We start from the raw sequence: 14,047 nt of genomic DNA on the forward strand, positions 1-14,047 counted from the left end.
TTTTACTTTTTGACCGGATCGTATATGTTACAATATAACGGTACTGATCGAGTATTAAATGAGTTTACATTAAAAATGTGAAGTATCTTTGGTCAATTTTTCTGTAAACTAGCCCAAGATAAAGACTTTCATAAATTGTGCATTTCCTCATTATCTGCCCATAGTGCTTTTCTTTACCACAATCACACACATGTACGTATACATGAGCACACCATGAGCTCACCATGTCTGATTATTGCTTAAAATTTCTCACTGAAGAAAAAAATGGCTGTTCCAGTTACCGAACCCAGAGGGGTGTTCTGCATGGACACATTGGCAGTGCAAAGATCATTTTTGTCAGTGTTTTTTTTTTTTGTACCTCGGCTATTATTACAGTCGGAGAGTAAATAGTTTAGCAGTTATTGAGTTATCAAGTGAAATTGATTAAATTTAGGTCTTTTTTACAAGTGTGGCACGTACTACGACAGTATAAACTCTGAAGAAATTTAGTTTAGTAAGACATTTTAAAATTTAAAATGATTGTTGACGTTTGACTGATATGGCTTTTTGTAAAAAAGATTTATGATTCACCAGCTGGGTGGACAAATACATGATTTCTCGATCTAAAAGTATATTTATTTTTGTCAAATTGAGGTTTGTGGTAGAGCCAAGGGGTTTCTTTCTTTGACCCCCCCCCCCTAACCACAAATTTGCCAGCTGTGCACAACCTTTATTGGATTGCCCCAGGCCCATTGTGTACTAAAAACCTGATTTAAAACCTTTGTTCAGACATGATTTATATATTATAAATGTCAAATATTAGGCTGTGGCTTTTAAACTTCCATATACCTCGACGATTTCCATTTTATGTATGGTAAATGCTTTAAAGATTTTGCGGCCTCCAAAATTGCATTTACAAGCATTTTTTTAATGGAATAGTGCTGTTACAATTGCAGAGTTACAATTTTACTACAATCTATTTTTTGTAAGTGTGTAATTTCATATTCCCATTCAATCCACATGTCAACCAAAGAATTGGAAGTTCATCTTTGAGAGAGGGCGAGGCCATTTTCTATTTACGAAGGTATAAGTGTAGTAACTTTTAGGGGCATCAAGGCTAAGACCAAGGCACCAGAGGCAATGGCCTCTATACCCCCTGACCTCCATGATTTTCCAGGCATGATTCAACCAGTGAAAATTTAATTGAAACCGTCGTTCAGTGAAAGGTTCGTAGATTGTAGCACTCCTGAAACCAGCTCAACTCCTTTGGAGTATGCAACACCGGCAAAAATGGTCACAAATGTTGCTAACCATTCACTTCAATAACAGCACTCTTACTTGATACTTCTGGGTGCTGACAAGTGTTGTTTTGAGTGTCTTAAGCACCCAAGTGTCCGTGACCAGGATTTGAACCCACACTCTCACAACTTGGCCAACAGAACATTCAGTTTGATGCTCTGCACCACTTGGCCCCCGAATTGCTGTTTTATTCGTTTTTTGGAGGGTTAATCAGGACAGGATGGTTATAAATTTGCTTTTCCAGATGATGCGTGTACAGATTTTTTACACTTGGTTTTTCCGCCACATCTAGACTGGCAGTTCTTCAATGTGTGGATTGGGTTTTTAGTCCCTACCTCATTCATAGTTTGGGGTTTCCCATCCACATCTACATCTCTTTCAACTGGCATTTCCAGTTTGGGGTTTCCCATCAACATCTACATTTCTTTCAACTGGCATTTCCAGTTTGGGGTTTCCCATCCACATCTACATCTCTTTCAACTGGCATTTCCAGTTTGGGGTTTCCCATCCACATCTACATCTCTTTCAACTGGCATTTCCAGTTTGGGGTTTCCCATCCACATCTATATCTCTTTCAACTGGCATTTCCAGTTTGGGGTTTCCCATCCACTTCTACATCTCTTTCAACTGGCATTTCCAGTTTGGGGTTTCCCATCAACATCTATATCTCTTTCAACTGGCATTTCCAGTTTAGGGTTTTCCTCCCGCATCTACATTGCCATCAGTCACAGATTTGTCCTTTGAACAAAAACATCTAGGTATGGCAGCCATTTGGAAAATTGCTTATCATCGTTTGTTTAAAACTTAAATCTGTGATGCCAGTTGCTCAAATTGTTACTCTGTATATTAATTAATCAGACCTGGGAACTCACATGCATGGCATGGCCATGGCATGTGTTGCCCCTGGTCTTTGCTTTGTGCCCGTTCAAAAGTTTCCCATTGACTTTAAGATTTGCCAATGAAAGTGCCCTTTACAAAATGAAAATGGCCTTGCCCTATCAAAGATGAAGTTCCAGTCCTGTTTTGGCCATGGATACAAGAAAACAACATACAGGCGTCAAAATGCGATAAAACTGTAATGTGATGCAAGGAACTCAGCCATTGAAAGCGCCCTCACATGGTCAATTGTACTCAGTTCTCTTAACAAACCCAATGATTTTGACTAACTCTATAACCACTCAGATTTCATGCTCATTTTTAACATCATCATTACTGCACCTCCATATATTGTGATGAAATTATATCTTGCAAAACTGGCAGATTGGAAAGGATGTTATAGGCACAAAGGTCCTTGATGGTTTAAGTAAATAAATAAACAAATAAATAAATAAATAAGCTATGATAAATAAAGTGATGATACCAGAACAAGTCCTTGTGAGAAGATATTGATCTAAACTGATCTCATCCAACCTTCTAGTATTGCCGATGTACTTTACACACTGTTCTTAAGAAAACACAATAAGTACACACTGTGCAATGAGACTAGTACAGCACACTTCCTTCTTTCATTTCACCATGTGCACTGCACAAGTCTATTCCCGATGATGCAAATACGCATTATTAGGATGAGGCATGTGTAGTACACGCATATCCAAAGTTGATAGCAATTTGTATCCTTGTCTACTGGTGCTAATTATTAGTACAGGGCATTGAGGACAAATTGGCGAAGAATGAAAACAAACCTGTGCATAAAGAGAGCAGCATCTACGCTTGTTTTGCTCTCTAATTAGGTTTATTTTTAGAACCAGCTAGAGAAGATTATTTTCTTTGTTCACTTTACGCTAATTTTATGTTTTTTCAGACATGATGGTTATCCTGATATAAAACAAAAATGTGTGGTGAGATAACTACAAATTATGCACAAAAGAGTCCTTCAAAATTACAACAATATATTCAAGACCCATCTTTACACACAAATAATAAAGGAATAAAAGGGTAGCGACTAGTTCTTACACGGCCGTTTAAAGCCGGCAGGGTTAAATTGCCGTGTGATAAAAGCCCGAGCCGAAGGCGAGGGCTTTTATTGCACCGCAACAACCCTGCAAGGTTTTAAAAGGATGTGTAAGAACGAGTCGCTACTCTTTTATTCCCATTCATAAATGTTCTTTTGTTAAAAAACTTAAAAAAAAATACAATTACAGACACTTTAACAGTTAAAAATTCAAGGTTTTAAATATTTTTTTCCAAAAACTTTGTGAAGAGTATTTTGCGCGTGGGTTGTGTGTATGCGCGCCCGCGCTTAGATATAAGTTACGCGCGCGCTTAGAAATAGATTACGCCTGTTACATAGCTATGAATGGCGCGTTCTGCGTGATAGTCTTGCGCGCCGACACGCGGAAGCCAGCCGGTCATAAACACTGGTCATTATCAACCGTTTAAACACCCCCACGTGACGCGCTCTCCACCAATAGGAGTAGAGAAACCGTCTGGGGTATTGAATCAATCGTTGTACTTCGTTACATTGGGTTTTGTACCCACCCATTCAAATGTCATTAATGCATCAATCTACCTTTAACATTTCCTTTCATTGCAAATAAATTATGGCTCGGTTATTAGCATCAGATTTTCACGGCACTGACCGAGTTTCAGCCAGCCATCATATGCTTAGATTATAAAGCAATTATTTATTTCCACTGTTCTTGTGGGAAATTAATCATCCCCTGTAAAATCATGCCATTCATGAATTTTATAGTGTTCAAACATTTTATTGAATGGCATCTATGTACACAGTGTCTATGTTGATCGTTTGTGGCATCAGTTCAATTCATGTATTATGTACAATTTTGTTCAAATTGAACAGAAATAGATATTCAACTTCAAGTTAAAGGCATACACAGTGATTAGCTTCACTTTTGTTTAATTCCTGACCATCTTATAATGAATTGATTGTTTATCGTGTTCTTTATTGCCTTGACGATTAATGTTGCATTTAATTATTAGCCAGTGTTCAATTGTTGCTTTAATATTTTGTAACTGATTTGTGATTTTGTTTCTTTGACTTTTAATTCTTACCTATTCTTTGCTTTCACATCCAGGCCCCTTACTCCTGCTTTTTAAATCCATTTATTTTATTTCAGTCCGTTCATTCATAAACTAGACATCCTGTTCTGCCTATCATTGAATTATCTGTTCGCTCTCATGTCTGTATGATTATTGCATCCTTCACTTGGCCGAATAAATAATAATAACAATAATCGTATAATAATATACCGGTGAAGGTTAAATTGTGAATAATGACAAAACTAGGGCTCTTCCCTCGGGAACCTTACTGTCAAACTATTTTCAGAATCAACAAATTAAAGTCTTGAAAAGACATCACAATATTTAGCCTGAATTGAGTATAATTAATACATCAAGTCAGTAATTGTTTATACATGTACAAAAAAACAAAAAAAGGACAGTAGGACCGACAATCCTAAACATTACAAGGAAGACTAAAAACAAAGATTTTTGAAAAGGGAGATTTTAATTCTTAAAAGAATTGTTTGAGGGTTTAGACCTTACCAAAATGGGATGAAACGCTGATATAAAAAGCTCAAGAAACAGATGTAAAGAGACAAATTTTGTATGGATTAACAAGTTGTCATAACAAAGGTGTCTGGTGTCAATGGGAGTGATTATTTCATATATAGCCAACTTTCCAGCTAATCAGTTAAACTTGTCTGGGTTTTTTTCATTAAAATTGTAAGTGACACATCAGACTGCAAAATTACTGTACAAAGTCTTCTGGGTATGGTCATGTCCTTTTCTTCCCTATTTTAGTTGCAAGATTGCAAGTCTGTAGGCTACTTTAACAATAAAGCTATCTTTTGTTTTATGAATCCTGCATAGAAAACTGAGATTCTTTTGTGAATAATTTATTTACAGAGTGTTTAATTTGTGAAAACTGAACAGAAAACTGCATTTTTAATTTTAATCCTGTATATAGAAAACTGCTTTGTTTTGTGAATATAGAAATTTTGTTTTTTATTTTGTGAATCCTTTGTAAATATAGAAACTGAATTTATTTTCTGAATCAATTGTGAAATTGATTATAAAACTAAGCTGGTTGTATTCCTGCATAAGCTGGTTTATCCTGTATTTCTATACATTTCTGTTCAGCTTTTCAGATATTTTGTTTCAGAAATTGTGAAGCATGCAGGCCTCATCCTGTTTTCCCTTTCCCCACATTTTTATATTTCTTAAAAGGTTTGAGAAATGTCCAGATGCTGTCTAAAGAACTAAAGAATTGTCTTTCCTAAATATTTGATTATGAACCCATTCTGTGTTGCAGGCCTACACGTAAAATTGTAATAAAAGGTATACATCAAGTTAATTGAAGAAAATACATGTTAGTATTAAACACAGAATGACAGCAGCGATGGTTATTTATTTATATGGGGAAAGAGATGCACATTTTCTAATAACTACTTTGGCTTGTTTTGTAAGCTCAATAAAAACTTTTACAAACAATTGTTGGCTACCGATTTGCAAGTGTCAAATGTTTCTGACACTGCGGTGAGTCTTTTTTATTAAGTGCCCTTGAACGAAATTCGCCTGTCTACAATTTAATCTGATCTTATTACACGGTCTGACATAAAAATTAGCCATTTGTCATAAACGGACGTTTATAATATGCGGAATGTTGTCATTCCACACACATTAATAAATAAGGGAACAAAATTAATCCAAGGCGAGTTCCATTTAGTTTTCTATAGAAATAAATTAAAAAGTCGTATCATTACCACAGCTAGCAGTGAATAAAATTTCCCTTATAATATTATTTCAGTTGCAACAAACATCGCGCAGTCGTGATCTTTGCTTTCATAGTATTTTTCACCAATGAATGAAATGAGTATCCAAACATTGAGTTCTCATTGGACAAAACCGAAATACGTTTACTGACGTCATCTGTCTTTTCCCACCAATGAATGAATGAGATAATCCAAACATTGAGTTCTCATTGGACAAAACCGAAATTACGTTTACTGACGTCATTGTCTCTGCTGCATTTCCATTTTTTGTTGTTATATAATTTTGTTTTGCAGTCCGTGATTCTCCATCGTTTTTTTCTTCCACTGTTAACAACGCAAAATGAAAGTTTATAATTATAGTAAATAATATGTGAACACATTGCTTAAAGGGAAGGTACACTATTGGTAATTGTCAAAGACTAGTCTTCTCACTTGGTATGCATAAAAATAACAAACCTGTGAAAATTTGAGCTCAATTAGTCATCGGAGTTGGGAGAAAATGATGAAAGAAAAAACACCCTTGTTTGAGGAATTTGTGTGCTTTCAGATAAAGACTTCTAGCTAGAAGTCTTTTATTATTTTAAGTGCGAAATTACCTCTAATTAAAATCTATGCTACTTCAGAGGGAGCCGTTTCTCACAATGTTTTATAGCTCGTTTTAATATAATTTGTTTTACTCATATATCCTAAAGTTCATTATCCGCCATTAAAACAACTCGGGCGTGACTTCTATGTTACAATTATTAAAAACAGTTCACAAGTGATGGGCTTGGTATTCATTTTCAACAGGTTAATGACAGTTATACAAATGCGATAATAATTTTTGTTTTTGGCTTAGCTTGGCCAAGTAGAACAAATACCAGTTGATCGTTCGGGTTTTCAAAAAAGAGGGGACCTTTTTATTTTTCAAAGGTGGCCGCCAAGCATTTTAATCCAAACTGGCCACAATTCTTCTGTTTAAAGTCACCACTTGCTTTTAATTTGTTACAAGTTCTTAAAAGATTAGTAACTTTATGAGAAATACACAGAAAATTTGTCTTTTTGAAGAAAAAAAGTGGGAAAACAAAAGGATCAGGAAGGGGCTTAGGCTGTAAATATAAATCTTCCTATGGTTACACTATCAATCAAGGTCTTGTATAAATGAGTATCCAGTAAAAAAAAACCACCATGAGTATAACTGTGTTCATTCATAACATCCACGCCAGGGTCGACAGCCCAAGGATAAAGAAAGATCCACGGTTGACCTAAATACACCCATATGGCGTAGATGGGGTAAGTGGGGAAAGGGGGGGGGGGGCAACTAAAGGGGGCACTTGCCCCATCCCACAGGGGCGCCTAGTAACGTTGTAACTGTGGGGCCGCGGTAGCAAGTCATCCGGAAACATGTGGCTTCGGCATTTGAGTTAGTTGTTTGTTTGAATAAATTACCATGCACTACATGTTTGGATAGAACATGGAGGTAGGAATAGAAGTTCCCACTTAACCAATTTGTGACGAAACTGTATATAGTAGGCCCATTCTACCTCCGTGGCCTCTGCAAGGCCACCGTTTTTTTTTTGCCCGATTTTCCCCGTTTTTGTCATCAGCAGCAACTTTAGGATGAGTGTCTAAGCCAAAAAGGGTCACCATCAGCAGAAAGCTTTCGAAAGTTAAATTTATATTGCTGTGTTGTAATGATTGTCTTCCTTGTCCTACTACACACAATTGCTCAGTACTTTTAATAATTTGTCCGCAAAATGTTTCATTTGATTGTGTTACAAAAATGCGGTGCACTCACTTTCTGTGTAGCGCAGTTCAACCATTGCGTGCGCCAGCGCTAGTCTGCTGTGCTTTTTGCTCACTGCGTTGTCGTGCGTTGAAGCCCAAAATACACACATTTAGTTCAGTTTTCAATTGTTAAATTGAAATAAAACTTAATCTTATGAACAAGTGTATATTTTGAAATGACCTGGAAAATATATTTTGAGCAAACGTAGAGAAACAATTTCTAAAAACAAGTTTTGGCTATTCACTCAAAGGATTGCGGGGGTGCAACGCTATTACGGGAAGAGCCGATTTTGTTATGCAAATGAGGAGCCGCCATTCGGTCGCTGACGAAAGCATGGCATAGCCCTTCCAAAACGAGCGTAGAACGGTGAGAATTTTTCGCAAATTTAACAACTTTAAAATTGTTTTGAGGCTTTCTAGTGGCCGGGTTTAGATGTAGAAATGATTGTTATTCACTTTTATATCATTTTTTAGGGCTCGTTCTATTTATTTACTTGTCATAAAACGTAAAGAATGTTGACCTATACTACGTTCGTATTTAGAAATGTGTAGGTTTTCCTATTGCGCGTTACGGAAGTTTAGTTATATGGGGGAAAACACGAAATGACCTTAGTTTTTAATTTGGTGAAGTCATGTTTCTTCCTCGTTTTACTTAATTATTTCAATATTCTACGACAAAAATACACCAGTTACGGCATCTACATAGTTTTTTCTGTCCGTTCCTGTATGTTTTTTATGCTTGGGTGAATTATATTTCGAGAGAAAAGTGTAATTTACGTAACGGAAGTTTCTAAAATAGCGGGTGTAAAAAAACGTAGAGTTCGGAGTTGACAAATTATTTTCTTCGACTTCGTCAAAATTGTGCCATTGAAAAGTTGGAGTTTCATTCCTTATCGCTTGGGAATTGTTTTATTTTGTGGGTTTCAGGCTTTCAAAGTAACAGCTTTGGAAACTTTGTTGTTTTTCCCATCCTGTGCTGTAATGCAGACATTTTAGTTCGGTGTAAATTGGAAAATATCGGCGTTTTGTGGGCTGGAAAATAAAAGAAAATTGTGTGCAAAAAACCGTGTTGTGTTTTGGCTGAGAGCAAAGTGCACGCATGCACGTATAGGGGCTTGATGACCAAATCCCCCTGTGTGTACATGCGTTATATATAGGAAAGCAAATTTCGAAATTTTTCGAAAGTAGATAGACATTTTTGTTTGTTTTTATTTTACTTAGATATTTTTTGAAGATTGAGCTGCCCTTCATCTTATAGAAAAAATGTGTAGTATTCATGGTCATTGCCTAAAGTGATTTTTTGTTTCATAATATTAAAAAAAAAAAAAAAAAAAAAAAAAAAAGAATTATGCATTTGTGGTGCCTTTGTCAATAAGTATTTTTTTGTTGAATGTGCTATTCAATTGTTTTCGCCCCGTTGTAAGTAAAACCTTAGAGCAAGTAAAACCAAATTTCCTTGGTTTTCGATATTGCTTTCTTTTTATTTGGTTGGTTGCATTTTTCAATATCCAAGCTAGTAATTAAATGTTTTTTAAACAGAAAAAAATGTCATGTCGCTTTCTATCGTATAAAAAAGTGCAAATCATTCTGTTGAGTGTTGGCACGTCAAGCGCCACGAAAGTTGCATTTAAAACGTTTTCACAATTTTCATGTATTTTGATTATTGTACGATTTGAACGTTTGCTGCCCCCCCCCCCTCCCCACGAAAGGGGATTTCAATCACCCAAGGTGACAGGTACAAAACATGAAAGAAAATATTAAATCACACTATTGTTGATTCTGAGATTTCTGTAGGCCCTTCACATTTTGTAGCATATTGCATGTTTAATTAAAATCAAGAAAACTTTTGAGTTGTGCTGTAAAAAAAGATTGAACCGGCCCCCACCCCCCAACTTGGTTCATCTCGTTCAAATGTATGCAGCCAAATGTAAACCTTGTTCCATATGTACATTAATCCCTGCGCTAATTAGAAAAGTAAATTTATAGTAAGTGTCTTTTAAAAATGGCAAAAGCTTTTCATATGGGCATACTGATTAGCTTATATTGAGAACTTACCAATTTGCTACCTCCCCCCCCCCCAACACTTTGTGAGATAAGCAACCTTTTGTTAATGATTTGTTTTCATTATTTATTATGAATGGCCACAAAAGAAGCGAAGAAAAGACGAAAATTGTTCATGCGACTTTGTTGGCTTTCAGAAAATGTTTTACGATTTGTAACTGTTTCCTTTTATTACTAGGGCATATCGTGACACAAATTATTACTTGATTTGCAAATCAGTTGAGCACACTCTAAAAACTACAATGAACAGCTCAAAGTGTGTGTGTAGTTGTCCCATATCGGCCATTAGATGGATTGTGCACTGAATGCCCATCATCATAATTAGACTTGTGCAAGTCCTTCCAGTAGTGTCCTGATTTGTCCTATTGAAGAATGACTCTGTCTGTCAATGTATGCGCTCACTGAAGTATTTCATGTGTGATGTCCCTATTCATAGTGTGCAGTGTGTGGGGATCTTGTTTGGGTTGGGAAGAGGACAAGTGTGGGCAGAAAAGAGTCTACACTGTCACCTTTGTAACGAAAAACGTTTGACCAGGAAAACCTGTCAACAACTGTCATTGTGTTCACAAAAGGCTTTTTTGTTGTAATGTCTTTATTTGTTTTATTTGGGTTTTGTAGGGGGCTTTAAATGCATGGTTTTGGTTTATTTCTGTCTGTTGGATAAGAGAAATTCTACTATATCCTTCTCTTTTGTTGTGATTTACCTGACGTATCAGGCTCGAATCACAGCATAGCATTTGTGGAACCGAGCCATTTAGAAACATTGAGCACTATATTCTGACCTTATCAAGTTTGTTTGTTATGGGGTTTTTCAGAGGTAAAGATTAAAACCCCAAATGACCTTGTCAGACCCTATGATAAGACAAAGTTAAACGTAAAAAACTTTCATTTTCTCTTTTTTCTGTTTTTATTAAAGAAAGTGCAAACTGCTTTTTGTATTTTAACTCTGTTGAAAAGAATAGGCCTAAGTTTTGCAAATATTGTTTTTTTTACAGCTTGTACTATTACTATGCTAAGTACGAGTTATCCTGGATTTTAAATGGTGAAACGTTCAAAGATGGGAGCTGCTTAAATTTACAATACGTTTATAACAGAAGTCAATGGTTAAAAAGTCTTGAAAATACAACTTGAAGCTGAATCTGCCGTCGATTTCACAAAACTCTTCCTAACTTAAGACTCATCTTAGTACTTAGGACGAGTCCTAACCCTGCACTGTAGCATGCAGACCTTAAGATTAATCCTAAGTTAAGACGAGTTACTCGATAAGATAAGTCGAGTCCTAACTCTTTGTGAAATCGACGGCAGGTTGGCCTAGTGATTTCTTTTCCTGCGTCTCCACCTGTTGGGTCTGGGTTCTAGTCCCACCCCGGACTACATTCATGAATGTTTATTAGGTTTATCAGTTCCTACATGTACTTGCTTTGCTTGCATGGGTTTCCCAAGTTTGAGTTTTCCTCCCACTTCCGGGACCAATATTTATTGTTTTTTTTCAGTTCCTACTGGCTTGCATATTTATTGGATTTATTACTGTTCCTACTTCCTAATTGGGTTTCCCAATTTTGGGATTTCCTCCCACATCTAAAACTGCACATTTCTTCACTACCCTGTCTTCGCAGTTCTACATCAGGCCTATAGGTCACAATGCTTATGACAGCAAGGTAATAACATGAAATTTAGTCAATTAAAAAAGTGTCAATATGTTTAAGAAACATGTCGAAAACCATCCTGCAGAAATGTCATTGAGTTTAGGGCTGTTGTTTCCATACATTGTGCATTTTCTCTTAAAATGTATCCTGGAAAGAATACATTAAAGCCAGTGGACACTATTGGTAATTGTCAAAGACTAGCCTTCACAGTTGGTGTATCTCAACATATATGTGCATAAAATAACAAACCTGTGAAAATTTGAGCTCAATCGGTCATCGAACTTGCGAAATAATAATGAAAGAAAAAACACCCTAAACTTGAGGTCTCGAAATCAAATTCGTGGAAAATTACTTCTTCACTTCAGAGGAAGCCGTTTCTCACAATGTTGTATACTATCAACCTCTCCCTATTACTCGTCACCAAGTAAGGTTTTACGCTAATAATTATTTCGAGTAATTACCAATAGTGTCCACTGCCATTAAATTACTATTTTTAAATGACTTTCAATGGAAAGAAATGTTATTCAGTTACTCGATCACATGTTTACCATCAATTGTTCATTCATGGTGGAGGTTGATGATCATGCACAGTACCTTGGAAGGGAGATTTAAGGAGTGCAAGGGAGAATAAATAACGAAAGCGAAGTATACATGCAATGCACACATCTGAGGTTTAGTGCTCAGGGGGTCTGTATGCGTGCTCTGCTACTTGCCACCAATACGTTTAAAGTGCCACTTTCGTGACAGTCTGTGACATAAGATCATCACTGTGTTCTTAATGTGATCTTTAGAAAAAATCATGAAATTTGGAAATTTTTATTAAAAATTACAAAACGGTCTCCCCTTCATGTCCAATTTAAACAACCTTGCAAATATTTGTTCATTTATAATTAAGAAACCCCCTGAAAAAGAAAACCAAAATCAGTTAAGACAAATGCATTAAGAATGGCATTGTGGTGGAATGCCATGTCGAGTGTGATTTAATCGAGGGGTAGATTAAACACAGTGAGCTCTGTAGACAGTAAAGCCACACACTTAAATCAGAAAATTGTTTGTAAATTAACATTTGCGTACAAATTGCAGAAATCTTGTCGATCGTGTCTAATGCAATGAATTCATACAAGTTTGCCAATTGCCAAAAGTAAAACCGTGTTTGAAGGAGTAATGCACACCACATTATTGCATTCAATGATTCTTTCCATTTCATTAATAAATTAAAAGGTATGCAAGTGGAGTACATACCATGAGACATGATAAGAGACTGCATTTATAAGTATGGGGGAAAGAAATGTTAATTACTTGTGATACAATTAACGATGAGAAGATAAATTTCAACTGTTGGATAAATTGGTGTTCATGGTTTGATTGGCAGCATGTTGCCCCACAGCACCTTGTAAATTAATCGTGGTATGAAAATAGGTTTCATACTTCAAAAAACGTATAGCTCCAAATACCTTGCATGATAAAATACTGAGCGCTTTGAGATGCCCATCGGGTGTAAAGAAGAGCCGTATGTATGAGAACTGTGTATTATTATTTTTTTTATTAAATTGTATTTGTACACGCTTACTTATTTCAAATCATTTTTGACATATTATTGAGTTCAGAGTTCTGTTTTTCTGGATTCAGTGTTGGCGTTTTCCCAGATGGAATCTGTAGAATGGCTTTGAAATATCAGGGGACATCCTTATAGAATAGGAAAAATAAGGCTCTAAGATGAAGTAGATACTCATGGTAAAATGGCACCTGCAAGTTACAAGAAATAGTCCCTTCTCCCAGCACTGCTTTATTAAGCATTGAAGCAAAGAACAGGATCGTGCAACTGATGTGAAGAATGTATAATCAACATTTATTTATCAAGGACACGATATTTTTACAATGAGCATTTTGTTAAATTGGGTTGTGAAAATATTGGGTTGTGAAAATATTGTATAGTATAACTTCTATAAATTCTGAATGTTTTTTAATTTTTGTTTAACTACATGTAGCATTTTAATTGAAGTATGTCTCTCAGAAATACTTTTATCCTGTTTTCTCTCTTGTAATTTTTCCTTTTTTTGTCCAGAACCTCTTTTATAGACATTGATGATGCTTTTCCATTTTGTGGTCATATCCCCACGTTCCTTTTTCTGATGAGAATAAAAAATGCAATGAGGATAAAAAAAAATACAATTCTCATTATATTTATCGAGAGAGGGGTGTCAGAATATGGACATATGAACTTAATTAACAACCCCACCCCCCTTCCAGCCAAAGATTTGTCACATCAGCATTTTTGGCTTCGGTTGGCAAATGAAGCCGTAAAACAACTGGGCATCCATGACTATTTTATTTGAACACAGTTTTCACCATTCTTCAGATTTTCTACTGCCCATTAATTCATGAAATTAAATGCTAGACCAGCCTCTTGCTTTTGGCTTTTTCGAAATCGAATAATATTTCCGACCTAATGAAATTTAAATGATATTATTTGACCAGTGAATGCTTAACTGTCAAACTTAATTCCTTTTGCACTGATGCAATGGATGGGGCACTCATTTTCATACCAAATTGAATGACCCA

The 14,047-nt window shown here is 35.9% G+C and overlaps 1 protein-coding gene across 6 annotated transcripts in view; it reads left to right on the top strand.

Annotated features, from left to right (window-relative positions):
• LOC139952190 (lethal(3)malignant brain tumor-like protein 4) overlaps positions 1-14,047 on the top strand; it is a 51,584-nt gene that overhangs the window by 18,261 nt on the left and 19,276 nt on the right. The window contains exon 1 of one of the 6 annotated variants that reach the window (XM_071951233.1): positions 8,089-8,145. The exons of 4 other annotated variants lie outside the window; for them this stretch is intronic. The gene's annotated coding sequence lies outside the window, so the exon portion shown is untranslated. Of the gene's footprint in view, positions 1-8,088; positions 8,146-11,439; positions 11,498-14,047 lie in introns of those variants that run through there. One more of the 6 variants, XM_071951236.1, reaches the window with a different exon arrangement.

The sequence above is a fragment of the Asterias amurensis genome, chromosome 20 (assembly GCF_032118995.1).
Source record: "Asterias amurensis chromosome 20, ASM3211899v1".
In the NCBI taxonomy this organism is placed as follows: domain Eukaryota; kingdom Metazoa; phylum Echinodermata; class Asteroidea; order Forcipulatida; family Asteriidae; genus Asterias; species Asterias amurensis.